Source organism: Bubalus bubalis, chromosome 3, assembly GCF_019923935.1.
Source record: "Bubalus bubalis isolate 160015118507 breed Murrah chromosome 3, NDDB_SH_1, whole genome shotgun sequence".
Lineage (NCBI taxonomy): Eukaryota > Metazoa > Chordata > Mammalia > Artiodactyla > Bovidae > Bubalus > Bubalus bubalis.
Window position 1 is genome coordinate 126,106,854 of NC_059159.1, and position 13,797 is coordinate 126,120,650.

Consider the following 13,797-nt stretch of genomic DNA (forward strand, 5'->3'; position numbering starts at 1 on the left):
AGTGTAAAAGCTGAACTTTTAAAGACTACTCCTGGCTGCTCTGGCAACTAGGTCCTCTTCCCATGCTAAAGATAAAATAAAATATGCAAATTAAACTAAATAGGAATCAAAGGTAGTCATACCCAGTCTAGATGGCTCCATTTTGGGAAAGGTCTGGAAGTCTGTACCTCATAAAGCAAATGAAGACATGAAAAGAACTTGAATTACACACAAAAGGGTTAAATTAGTCCTGTGAACATACTTGCTTTTCTCCCTGTTGACTGGTCTTAGGCAATGCAGATGGTAAATCCTGTCCTTGCTGGTCCCTATGGTCTTAGCTATTCTACTGGATAATACACACAAGGTGTTAGTAAGATTCCCTGGAGGAGGAAATGGCAATCTACTCCAGTATTCCTGCCTGGAGAATCCCCATTACAGAGAAGCCTGGCAGGCTACAGTCCATGGGATCGCAAAGAGTCGGACACAAATGAAGTGACTTGGCATGCTAGTAAGAGAATGGAAGCTCATTCTCCTAGGGCCCAATCTAAATTGATTTGGGGTGTAGAATTTAAACAGGGGTTCTCACAGTTTTCGTGTACTGGAATCACCTAGGGGAACCTGCTTCTGCTCCCTGGCAGATCTGGCCTGCCTCAGCCTGGGCGTCCTGGCTCTGTAAAGTGGGAGTCACACAGCGGCGCCCGTGGTTTACTCCAGGCCCAGCTCAGGTACAAGTGTATTCATTGTCTCCCTTTCTCTTTGAGGCTTTAACCATGGTACTATTTGTTTTGCAGCCTCTGTCCTGTGTCTGGGGAAATTCACCCTGCCTCGGGTGATATTGCGTTTTGTGTATTTGTGATCTAGTGGCATGCATGGCTGGCTGGCAGTGGGGTGGAAGGCCCTGAGAACCCACAGAGTCCTGGTTCTCCCTTTAGTTCTCTTCAACTCAAGGCAGTACCTCTTTTCATAGAGCACGTGTTGCCTGAATGAGCAAAACAAACACTAGTCAGACTTCCTTTTGTAGTAGTCTTGCTGTACTGAAACCTTCAGTTGGCTCCAGGAGGCAGTAAAACCATGAACAGTGCCTCAAGTATTTCATGATTGTGCTAGCAAGGATTTCCTTCCTGGGTGGACCATTAAATACTGGCATGGCATTCCCCCCACATCCATCCTGATGGTGGAAAAGCAGGGAGTCACTGCTCAAGGAGCTGTTGGACCCACCAGACTTGCAAACACCTCAATGAGATTCAAGTGATGGTGTGAGGGGCCGGGAAATGTTTGTAGAAATGTGTGCATATCCTTTGTACTTCCTGTTGGTGGGTTTACTAAACCCAAATTAAAGCAAATTTAGGTGGGTTGTCATTCTCATTCATCTCTGAACCTGGCGCCAGCTTGGTGGTCTGACCTGCTCGCTGCTCCTCCTCTTTCTTTTCCTTCTTTCTCTGCTTCCCCTGACCCTCCGCCTTCCCTCTCCTCTCCCATTATGTTCATCTGTTCTATACAGCTCAAATATTCCTGGACTATTGTTTGCATAAATAAAAGATAAGTGTGCTAAGAAACACAATCCTCTAATGAAAGTTATTTAAAAGTAATTCTGATTTTCACTTACATTTTTCCAAGTTGTTGTGTGTTGAATTGTGTGCTCCAAAATTTATACACTGAAGTCCTAACCCCTAATACCTAAGGATGTGACCTTATTTGGAGATGGGGTCTTTATGGAGATAATAAAGGCAAACTGATGGAGAAGGCAATGGCACCCCACTCCAGTACTCTTGCCTGGAAAATCCCATGGATGGAGGAGCCTGGTGGGCTACAGTCCATGGGATCGCTGGGAGTCAGACACAACTGAGCGACTTCACTTTCACTTTTCACTTTCATGCATTGGAGAAGGAAATGGCAACCCATTCCAGTGTTCTTGCCTGGAGAGTCCCAGGGATGGGGGAGCCTGGTGGGCTGCCATCTATGGGGCCGCATAGAGTCGGACACGACTGAAGCGACTTAGCAGCAGCAGCAGCAGCAGGATGGCTAGATTAAATACAGGATCACCAGTGTAATTTAAATTTCAAATAAACAAACACATTTCTATCAAAAAAAAAAAAAAGGCAAACTGAGACATCAGCATGGTCCTTAATCTAATGTGAACGGCATCCGTCTAAGAAGGAGAGATGTGGACACAGGCAGCCACACTGGGAGAGCACCATGTGAACCTTGGCTCATCTTGAAGCCAAGGGGAGGGGCCTGGAACTGGCTCTTCCCCTCAGTAAACCTGTCAGTGCCTTGCCTCTGGACTCCTGGCCTCCAGAACTGTGAGGCGAGATGCTTCTGTCATTTAAGCTGCTCCCTTTGTGGTACTTGTTATGGCAGCACTAGCAAACCAGTACATAGGAAAAGGGAAGCCAGTTGGGAATTCTCAGAGATGATTTTAACCACCAGCCCTCTTCCTGTCTTCCTAGTCCTCTGGCATCTGCAGCTGCTGTAGAACCTCTTGATCTCTAAACTCCAGAAACCCCGCCCCACTACTAGCCTGAATTTTTCTAACACCTCTCCTGGGGAGCAAGAAATCAGCAAACTCTGACTCACTACTCTGGCATCTTGAGAAAGGTGGTACCCAAATTGGAAACATAAGCATTTTGGATCACTGGAAGTAGATATCCCCAATGTAAATGTGGCCTATTTCATGCATGAGGTAAGCATGATTTCTATTTGGACTGGGACTTGTTCATGTCATGGTTAACTGAGAAAACCCCAGTGTTCCGACTCAAGAACTGACTTTGCTGCTGCTGCTGCTGCTAAGTCACTTCAGTCGTGTCCGACTCTGTGCGACCCCATAGACAGCAGCCCACTAGGCTCTGCCGTCCCTGGGATTTTCCAGGCAAGAACACTGGAGTGGGTTGCCATTTCCTGACTTTGGTTTGTGGTAAATTCTTGGCAGGCAATTTGGTAGCGACCAGAGCTTGTTTAGCAGAGTGAATGGCATCCATACAGTAATCATAAAGCCTGGACCAGTGCAGGCCTGGAACAGCCACTGGGATTTGAGGGTATACACAGCAGCTTGGGGGTCCAGATTGAAGTTTTCACTTAGGTGTATCTTCCTCACATTCCTAGAATGAGCTCCACTCTGTCACTGTGATGAAAAGAGTTATCACAGCAGGTCAGACACTGCTAGTTTTAGAGAGGTCAGTTTGCAAAGTGGGAGCTTGACTGGTGGTCTGCAGGTTTGGCATCTGAACTGCTCCCTAACTGATGAGGCTGACTGATGGAGTGATTTCTCTTGTACACCAGTTCTTCTTCTGAGAGCCTGAGACTTTGGTAGTTGCCAGGCAGAAAATGCCTTGGCAACCACAGACAATAAAATCCTTGGGCCCAGAGTCTTTACCAGGCTTTCTGGGCGGAAACTTTGCACACAAGGTTGCATTCTTCACTGCCAGACAAGGGATCATGCTTGATGTGCTCCTCACGGGAGGGAAGGGCTATAGGAAGCCTGCACGGATCCCTCCAGACCTCACCTAGGTCTTCTCCTCCTGAGACCCTATTTTGTATCCTTTCACTGTAATAAACCTCAGCTGTGATGTGAGTACAACTATGTGATGAATCCTGTGAGTCATTCTAGAAAACCATCAAACATGTGAGTAGTCTTGGGGAATCCCTGAAAAAGTCATGGTGTTTTACTTCTTCTTTTTTAAAAAATAATTATATTTATTTAGTTTTGGCTGTGCTGGGTCTTCATTGCTGCAGGGGCTTTCTCTCTAGTTGTGGAGCACAGGCTTCTCATTGCCATGGCCTCTTGTGGAACGTGGGCTCTAGGTGCATGGGCTTCAGTAGTATGGCACGTGGCTCAGTAACTGAGCCAGTAGGCTTAACACCTCGGAGGCATGTGGGACCTTCCTGGACCAGGGATTGAACCCGTGTCTCCTGCACTGGCAGATGGATTCTTTACCACTGAGCCACCAGGGAAACCCCTGTCTCACTTCTTAACGTGTTGTTGGGCTGTGCTTGCTAATATTTTATGTTTTCTTTTTTCACCTTGTTCACTTCAACTCCCATTCATCATGCTTCACTTCATGCACGTTGTTCTAGACATCGACATATAGCAACTTCTTTAATCTTTTGGGGTACCCAGGACAGCTCTTTTGTAGGTAAGAAAGCTGAGGCCCACAGAAATGGAGTGACTCGCCCAGCGTCACGGAGCTCCCGACTGCATGGTGGAGCCGGGAACCAGGGCACTCTGCCTCCGTGTTCGTGTGACCAACAGTCTCAGTTCGCTCTCGACTGAGGGCTTCCTGGAACATGGCACTCTGAGTAGTGAAACTGGGGTGGTCCCGGGCAAAACCAGGACACCTGGTCACCTTACTTCATGGCTCTTTTATACTTTATCTGACTGATACTTCTATTTTCCTGAGGGAGAGCTTGTCCCCATTAGGAGGTGGCCTATTTAGACCCAACTTGAGCCAGACACCTGGTCTCTCAAGGAGACCAGTTTCCAAAGCCTTTCCTGAGTGCCAAATACTCTGCACCTCCCAACCCGCTTCGCTCTGCTCTTTTCCTCTCCTCCACAAAGCATACCCACCCCAGCCCCATCTCTGCCCACCACATTTTTCAGCATTACTGGTTTTAATTTCCTTCACCATCCCCTTTGCAAAAACTTCTTTCCTGATTTAATTACTATTTCTCTTAATTCAATTTCATTCTCTCGACTGTCCTTAAACTCCTAAACTTGTTTCTCCAAAGAATTTAATGGCAAGGCCCTGTGTTTAGAGATTAATTGTCGTCATTTTGCCTTCAAACATAGGTACTTTCTTACTTCTCTTCAATTATCTCTAGGAGAAAGGCAAGTGACCATCCTTCTTCCTAGGGCCTCTGTGAGAACAAACACCACGGGGGGCTGCCTAGAGAGAGAGAGAGAGAGGGAAGGAGAAAGCAGGGGAGAGGAAACGCCAAGTCTCTTAAATTTCTCTCCCACCTTCTACTGACTCTAACCTCAGGGTCTGAGAGTAGCCAGAGTCCAGGTGACACAGGTGGGCTCATGAACAGGTTGAGGGGGGTGGGCTCCAGGGGCAGCAGCTCAGGCTCCAGAGATGTTGGTTCTCTGCCGTGAGGGGTTTGGGATGGTGAGAGCGACGAGGGCTTGGCTCCAGCCTCAAGCATCTCACTCAGCCAAGGTCTTTCAGAGGAACTAAAGCTGTGGTCAAAGGAACAGAAACACTTTCAGCTAGAATCTCCCTTCCCTGGAATGCCCCTCTCAGGAAACCAAAGCTTTAGGGCTCTCTCCTCTGGTTACCTTTCCCACGGTCTCAGTAAGCAGCTTTTGACCTTTCAGCCCCAAACCGCTGTTTTCCTAGCTCCATCACCCAGACTCTCCTCTGTCTTTGTGTACAGAACTTGAAAAATGGTTGCTAGGGTTATCCCGGTGGCTCAGCGGTAAAGATTCCACCTGCCAATGCAGGAGACACGGGTTCAATTCCTGGTCCGGGAAGATCCCACATGCCGTGGGTCAATCTAAGCCCACAACTACTGAGCCTATGTGCCTAGAGCCTGTGCTCCTCAACAAGAGAAACTACTACAGTGAGAAGCCTGTGCACTGCAACCAGAGGGTAGCCCTTGCTCACTGCAACTGAAGAAGGCCTGCACCCAGCAAAGAGGACCCAGCACAACCCAAAATCAATTAATCTTAGAACAAAATGGGTGCTAGAGGAGAGATGGTTGCAGGTGGGACCCAGACAGCTTCCTGCACGAGTCATTACTGTGTCCCCGGCCCCTGTGTGGGTGAAGCACCCTGGAGAGGCAGAAAGCACGTGCTCTGGGGCCCTCAGACCAGGGCCTGAAACCCAGCCTGGCACACAGGGGCTGTGTGACCTCGTTTCTCCAGTGCCCTCGCCTGCAGAGCATCATGTGAAAGGGGTGCAAGGCCACCTTTTATGTCAAGATTAAATGAAAGAACTCAAGTGAAGTATTCAGCACAATGCTTGGTGCATAATAAGCCTTAAACAACAAGCAGCATTATTCACACCGAATAGCATTTGGTTCTATACGTCATAGAATCCCCAACTTTTAGGACTGGAAAGAAAACTGAACTTCTTTAAGCCCTCTTATCTTCCTGCCCATTTAATTATGAAACCTTCTATTTGGTCTCTGACTCTGCTTGGATACCTCCTGAGATGGGGGGCTGGCTCACTGCTCTTGGGGAGTCCCTGCCTTCTTTGGGCTACTCTGTGGATGCCAGTTAGGAGCTCTGTTTACAGGTGTGATGTACTTAAACCGCTTTCCAATTGCAGGGAACAGGAAGCTGTCCCCCATCCAACTACAGAAATGTAGGCTGCCAGAAAACAGGATGCAAATTATAGTTTGGAAGATAATTCAGCAAATAACTCAATGACATACTCACTGGTGAAGGAATCAGGCTCTAGACGCTTCCCTTTACCCCTGGAGTTCGTGGTGCTCCAGTCCAGCTGAAGACAAGGTCCTGAAGATGAAGAAGAACCCAATTAATTTAGACACGTTTTATAGACCAGACATCAAAGATCCCAAAGGAACTCTGAAATCACCCTTTTCTTGGGTTCACGAGGACTCATAAACATACCGCCCATCCCTGGTTATTCACGCTCATTAAATGTCAGAATAGAGAGACTAGAACTTGCAGGGGTTCCCTCCCCATTACTCTGGGGATGCTTGCCTGCATTTATGATGAGAAGGCCCTGGGGTGTTTAATAACCTACCTGATTTGTCTAATTTAGTCCTCCCACAGTCTTGTTGATGTTCCCAGCTCCATGTCACACATTCTGATATTGGGATAATACCAGAATGTATTTAAAATTCCCACTGTGTCTATTTCATCTTTATTTAAAGGAAATGAATTTCAAGGTTTAAAGCAGATTTTCTAATGTAAATGTACCTATGCACCTAGGAGTGAGGAGCTGAAAATATCACTATCGTATGTATCAAGACAGTAAGGGAAGGATTACTGCATAGGAACTGTACTAGACATTCATGGCTCATCTAGCTTGAGATCCTGCTTCTCTAAGAATTGCAGTTTGTGAAACAATGGATTCTTTTCCTTAGGAAGTACATATTTGTATAAAGCTGAATTTATTCTCATTTAGGGTTTCATAGATTTAATCATCTCTTAATGATATATTTTATATGGACTATTAAAAGGTTTGGATTGGACCTTAGAACTTAATTTGACCAATCCCTCCTGTTACAGATGAAAAAACTGAGACCCAGTGAGGTTAAAGGTTTTTCCCAAAGTCACACAGGTATATAAGTTTAGGACTAGGATTCAAATCCAGATTTTAAAAATTCAAATGGTTCAAAACTCACCCCATGTGTTCTGAGATAAGCATTTTCAGCAGTCTCTCTGGCATAAAAGGGAAGTGTTAATGTTTCCTCATTCTCTACATCCAAGATCCTATTTATTTGGAATTAGCTTGGTGGAGGAATCAACTTGCTCTCCACCGGTGCCGTCCCTGCCTCATACCACACTGACAAGGAACCACAACCGCCTTCCCCTGACCTCCCCCCACACGCACACAGGGGATCTACATATGCGCAGCAGGCTTTATAGGAGACTTGAGGAAACGGAGATTTGTGTCACCGTGTCGCTTGTTTCTCCTTCCTTTCAGAGCACCCTTCTGCAGAATTCATCCCAGAAATTCCCTGTCCCTCCCTTCAAAAAGAGAATAATTTAGTTCATCAATTCTCTTTCACTTAGGACTGTGTTTTGTTGCAACAGAGACCTGTAAAACAATGCCTTACATAATTTTTCTCTCATGTAAAAGAAGTCTGGAGGTGGGCATTCTAGGGCTGGCGAGGTAGCATCACAGTCTCATCAGTGTCCTAACCTACTTTCATTTTTCCATTTTGCTATCCTTCGGACGGGCCTATTGTCCTCAACCAAGACCACCTTAGGACTGCAAAGTGGCTGCTGCCGCACAAGTCATTACATCCATGTTTCAGGTAGAGGAAGAGGGAAGGCCAATAAGGGGCCTGCCAACAGAGTCAATGCCCTTTTCAGGGAGCATTTCCAGAAGTCTTACACTATAGTTATTTTCTTCATTCAATTGGCCAGAAGATACTCACATGGGCACTCTTCTCCAGAGGGGAGGCTGGGAAATCTAATTTTTCAGCTGGCACATTGCTACCTCCAATGAAATCAGGGACCCGTGTAAGTAAGAAGAGAAGAATAAACTTTGGGTAGGCAACCACAATGTCTGCCACAACCCCCAACTCAGTTTTGGGCCCATAGCCAATGACTGGTTATTCTATTAAAGCTAAGAGGCCATCGCAGGGCTGGAGGGAGGGAGCTGGAGGAAAAGAAATGGCTGAATCTTTCACCTGCTGTCTTCACTGACAAGTCTCTGAAAGTGGATCGGGACAACAAAGAGATTTATTTGGGAGCAACAAAGAGATTTGCCAGGGATGTGAAATTTACCACCCTCCTTAGAAGGCAGAAGCGGTTACAGTTGCCTTTTGTTTTCTTATTTCTACATCCAAGGGTTGTTGTGAGAATCAGAAGACAGATAGGGGAAAGCATGTTATAAACCATAAAACACTATTCAGTGACAGCAATGATCGTTTATCATTATTACGAGTGTTGTCACATGTTCTAAAGCTGCGTGATCAGCTGAAGAAAAGGATTTTCTGATGCAGAGCTAGAATGAGAGCCAAAGAGAAAAGGAGAGAAAGAGTGGGGGTTGCAGGGGAAGGGGCAGAGGGCAGAAGAGAGGAGAAGGGGAGAGGGAGGGGAGACGGGAAAGGTGGAGAGACAAGAGTGGAGGCCCCGTTTCTATCAAAAGCAGAACGAAAATATATTGACATAATTGAATCCCATGTCTGACCCAAACACATATACAACTACCCAGGACACAGCATCAAAGTTCCTTGCTCAGGGTTTTCTGTCTAAAGTGTATCCCCTTCATTTTTGTTTTTGTCTGTTGCAATCAACATGTGGGATTTTAGGTCTCCAACCAGGATCAAACCCATATTCCCTGCTTTGGGAACTCATACCCCTCATTTTTAAGCAATATATATACACTGAAAACAGAGAAGGCAAAGGCACCCCACTCCAGCACTCTTGCCTGGAAAATCCCATGGATGGAGGAGCCTGGTGGGCTACAGTCCATGGGGGTGCAAAGAGTCGGACATGACTGAGCAACTTCCCTTTCATTTTTCACTTTCATGCATTGGAGAAGGAAATGGCAACCCACTCCAGTGTTCTTGCCTGGAGAATCCCAGGGACGGGGGAGCCTGGTGGGCTGCCGTCTATGGGGTCGCACAGAATTGGACACGACTGAAGCGACTTAGCAGCATACACTGAAAACTATGTGAACCATATGAAAAAGCACAAAGAAGTTTGTGTTTTTTAAACCTGCTTTATTGATGTATATAACTGACATGCCATAACTATGCACATTTCAAGTGTCTGACTTGACATATTTTGGCATACGTGTACACTCATGAATCCATCACTACCATCAATATCATGAACACATCCATCACCCCCCAAAGTTTCCTCAAGCTCCCTCCTTCCTGCCCTTTCCTGGCCAAACCCCTTCCTGCCAGGAATCACTGATCTACTTTCTGCCACTCTAGATTCCTTTGCATTTTCTTGAATTTTATACAAATGGAATATAAAATTCCATAATGTCCTCTTTTTTTTTGCTTAGCTTCATTTGCTTGGCATAACAATTTGAAAAAAAAAAAAACCCCAAACTTATAAAGAAGTATAATTAATGATGTAACATAGATTCTCTAGGACTGAGAACAGATAATTAGCCATATTTGCTTCAGCTTTCCTCTTGTTTTTCTAATGTGATTTATACAAAGAAAAAACGGTAGAAATTTGCATAATTCAATGAATAATTAGAAAGCAAACCCCTGTGGGCAAGAGATGAACCTTGCAAGCACCCTGTTATCTTCTGCGTCCCCTCTCTGACAACTACTTCTTCCTTCCCGTTCCAGGTCACCACTATCCTCACTTTTAGGAGAATCACTTTCTTGCTTGCCTTTTTGGTTTTATGACCTGTGTATGCATCCCAGTATGCTTGAGCCACCTGTTTGTGAATTTTATATGAATGAAATCATATTGTTTGTCTTCTTCTGTGACTTGCGTTTGTTACTGTTATGTTTGGGAGATTAGCCATGTTGTGCCATGTGGCTATGATTTGTTCATTTTAATGGCTACAGAATTTTCAACTTTATGAATATACCACGGCATGGTACAGCTCACACCAGAAAGAAATCTTTTAAATGCGATCATCATTGTTTGGCTTGCATTGGCACCCCAGCCTTGCGCCCATCAGACAGTCATCACAGGATAGAAACAGACGAAACACCTTCACTCCTGTGGCCAGGCCCCTGACCCCCACCCTGTGTCTGTGGAAAGTTAACCCATTAATATTCACATATGCAAATCATAAATATTTACAACAATACCTTCTGACATAGTATTCTTTCTGAAGAAGCAAAGCACAAAGTAGTTTTTTTTAAAAAAACTTGAACTTTATGTAATTTCATTAAGTCACCCCAGGCTAATAAAAAAGTACCAGAGACTGGGTGGCTTAAACAACAGATATGTATTTTTTGTCATAGATCTGGGGGCTGAAAGTCCAGATAGAGGCATGAGTAGGCTTGGTTTCCTCTGGAGCCTCTCTCTGGTTTGCAAAGGGCTGCCTGCTCCCTGTATCTTCCCATGTTTCCTTCTCTGTCTTCTTCCCTGTATTCTCTCCATGCCTGTTTCCTGATCTCGTTAAATGCCTCCATCAGATTAGCTTAGGACCCATCCCAGTGGCCACAGTTTATCTGCACCCCTGTTGCAAGGCCCTGTTTCCAAATATGGTCACAGACTGAGGTTCTGGGGGTGAGGATTCAACACCTGAATTTTGGGGGCGGCATGATTCAGTCCATAGCAGTTGTGTTGATCTTAATACAGCTAGTTATATTCTCCGTGGGAGAAAGGAAAACAAGGACGAGGTTAGACACTCTCCTACAGCCTGCTCTTCCACTTTCACTCTTTCCCTAAGGCCTTCAATCTAGAACATCCTGGCTCCCTGCTCCTAAATGTCATTATTCCCATGCTGCTGTAAATGATGTTGTTACTATAAATTACATAGGAAATACAAGAAATCAAAAGCTAGTTTTATGTTTGTTCATGTACAAAAGGGAGATAGTAAGAGTCACTGAAGTCAGTACTTACAGTCTGAGACTTTTTTTTTAAAGGGTTCAATGCATTATTCAAGTTAAAAAAATAATGAATTGGACCTCGGCCTGCCTCTAGCAGATGGACCATGTTGCCTGTCCCCAGCCCTTTTTTAAGAAGCTCCCTTTATTCTGCGATACCCCAAGTGTCTGCAGGCATGGTGGCTTACAAGCACCTTCTCACATGGTGCATAATCAGATCCTAATCACCACCCAGTGCAGTAGAGAAATCATTTGAATCCCTGTTGTACACATGGGATAACTGGAGCATAAAGAATGTGGGATTTTCAGGGTCACACAGCAGGAAAGGCATAAAGCCAGTTTTCATTTCTCAGTTCAGGGAATATGAATTCTAGAGTTCTGTGTTGGCTTCTCTCTCCCAAAGTGGCAGTACGTCCACCATTTTTTGGTTTCACTTGGGGTGCCTTGGTGCTAGTCATTGGGAGGGGGAGCAAGTGAAAACATGATGATGACTCAGCGATCAATAAGAAAATGGGCTTTTCTCAGTGAAGCAGAGGTGGGGAAGTAGTCAGCTTCCTTCTTCTAATAACAGGGTATAGGTTTTGTTTTTCAACCAGCATGAGTCCTGGGTCCCTCTTACCCTTTGTCTCTCATGCTTTCAAAGCTTTCTTTTTCCTTCATATTCCAAGCCCACAAGTATTTGTTTTTGTTTTTTATTTCACCTGTATTTAGTAGTTGTTGTTCTACTGCAAAGAAGTACTTTCCTCTCCCCTCCATCAGTTTGTATATTCACTTATTAACTCATATCACTATGGTCTCATGGATTCTTGTTTTAATTAATGAGTTTTTGTTTTATTCCATGGATTTCAAAGACTGAACTATATATTTGTTCAGTGGGAACCACTTCATTCTGGCTCCTGGGTCCTTTTGATGTGTTCCCATAACTCTGTGAGCATATCCTTATTGTTGCTGTTCAGTTGCTAAGTCGTGTTTGACTCTTTGCAACCCCAAGGACTGTAGCAAACCAGGCTTCTCTGTCCATGGGATATCCCAGGCAAGAATACTGGAGTGGGTCGCCCCTTCCTTCTCCAGGGGTTCTTCCTGGATGAGGAATTGCACCCATGTCTCCTGCACTGGCAGGTGGATTCTTTACCACTTTACCAGGGAAGCCTGAGCATATCCTTAATTGGCACAAAAAGGTGTTTCATATTTTTCTTTTACTTTCCTTGCCCCCACCTTAAATTCACTGTATTTTGAGAATTGGTGGATACCACCCAGTGTTAAAAATTGAAGTCTTCAGCCATTGTACGAGCCAGAGGAGATCATGATTTCTTCTCAAAATATGACCCTTCTGTGCCTTCAAATGAAAGGACAAAGACGATGATTGCCCCCAAGAAGGCCTGTGTTTGTAATTCATTCCAAGGGTAAACAAATCTACTAACTTTAGTTTCTTATGGCATCCCTTTCATGGAAGAGAATTTCAAACTTTGTCTCAGATGACACTACATAGGAAGCAGGAGATCAAACATGTGGGACAGGGTAACAGGAGATGAATATGGAATGGACTGCCTCCCTTACTAACAGTGCCTCTGACCCACATGAGGCTGTCCTCCCAAGGAGCCTACAGGGCAGGCGGCAGAGCAGCAAACCTCAGGGTGCAGAGGTCTGTCACTCCTGACTCCCACATGGTGAAAGGTAAGCCTCTGTGCTGGGGACACCTGAGTGGCCGGGCTGTCCTTTCTACACTCATAGGTGCAGCCAGAGCCTACTCTTAAGACAGTGTTGATCATGGCCCCTTTTCTATTAAACATAAATTCAATTAGGAAAGATTTGAAACTCACAGAAAATTACAGAGAACTATGTCAAAAGCACCAATGTGCCCATCGCTAGATGATAGAAGAAATGTTAACATTTGCCTTAGATCCTTTTAGAAAGAAAGCAAAACTACAGATAAAATTGAAAACCAATTTCCCGCCCTCTCCCTCCAGAGGTAACTCTCAAGTTAGTCGGCAGCTTCTTAGTGCTCAATATTACTTTGTTTTTATGTGAGTAAACACCAATGTGTAGTATTGACTTGTATATTTAAAACATTTCATAAGCAATACTCAAACATGCTATGCATCTCAGGCCCCAGGCCCCTATTTTGTGTTTTTTTTTTGTGGTTGTTGTTTTTTTCCAATCATAGAGGCTAGTTTTGTTTTAGGTAAGGGACACCACAAAGAACCAAGACAAACCCAGAGACGGAACAAGCTAAATCCAACATGGTAGGCAAAGTGGGCTAAAGGTCGCCGCTTAATGTACCTTGATTTATCGCTGTATTTCCATGGCAACCCCTGAGCGCGGAGGGACACTTACCCTGATTTCTTTGTGTTTGTTTCAAAAGTACCTGGTGTTTGGCAGAGATGCTTTGGGGCTGTACTTTGAGAGATAATATAGCGGTCAACCACTGGAACTCTCTCGGAAGACCATGAGAACGCGCCTGCGCAGATATACCAGGGGGGGCTGTCCTGGCATTACCTTTGCTTCATTACCTTGTTAAGGTCGCCACCCAAAGTGGGGACTCGTGCTCTGCTAGACTCAATTTGTGTCACGTGCGAAGAAGGATGGAAAATTGTGCATGCCCTGTCTGCCCCGGGCAATCTCTGCAGCTTTCCCAGAGCCCTATCT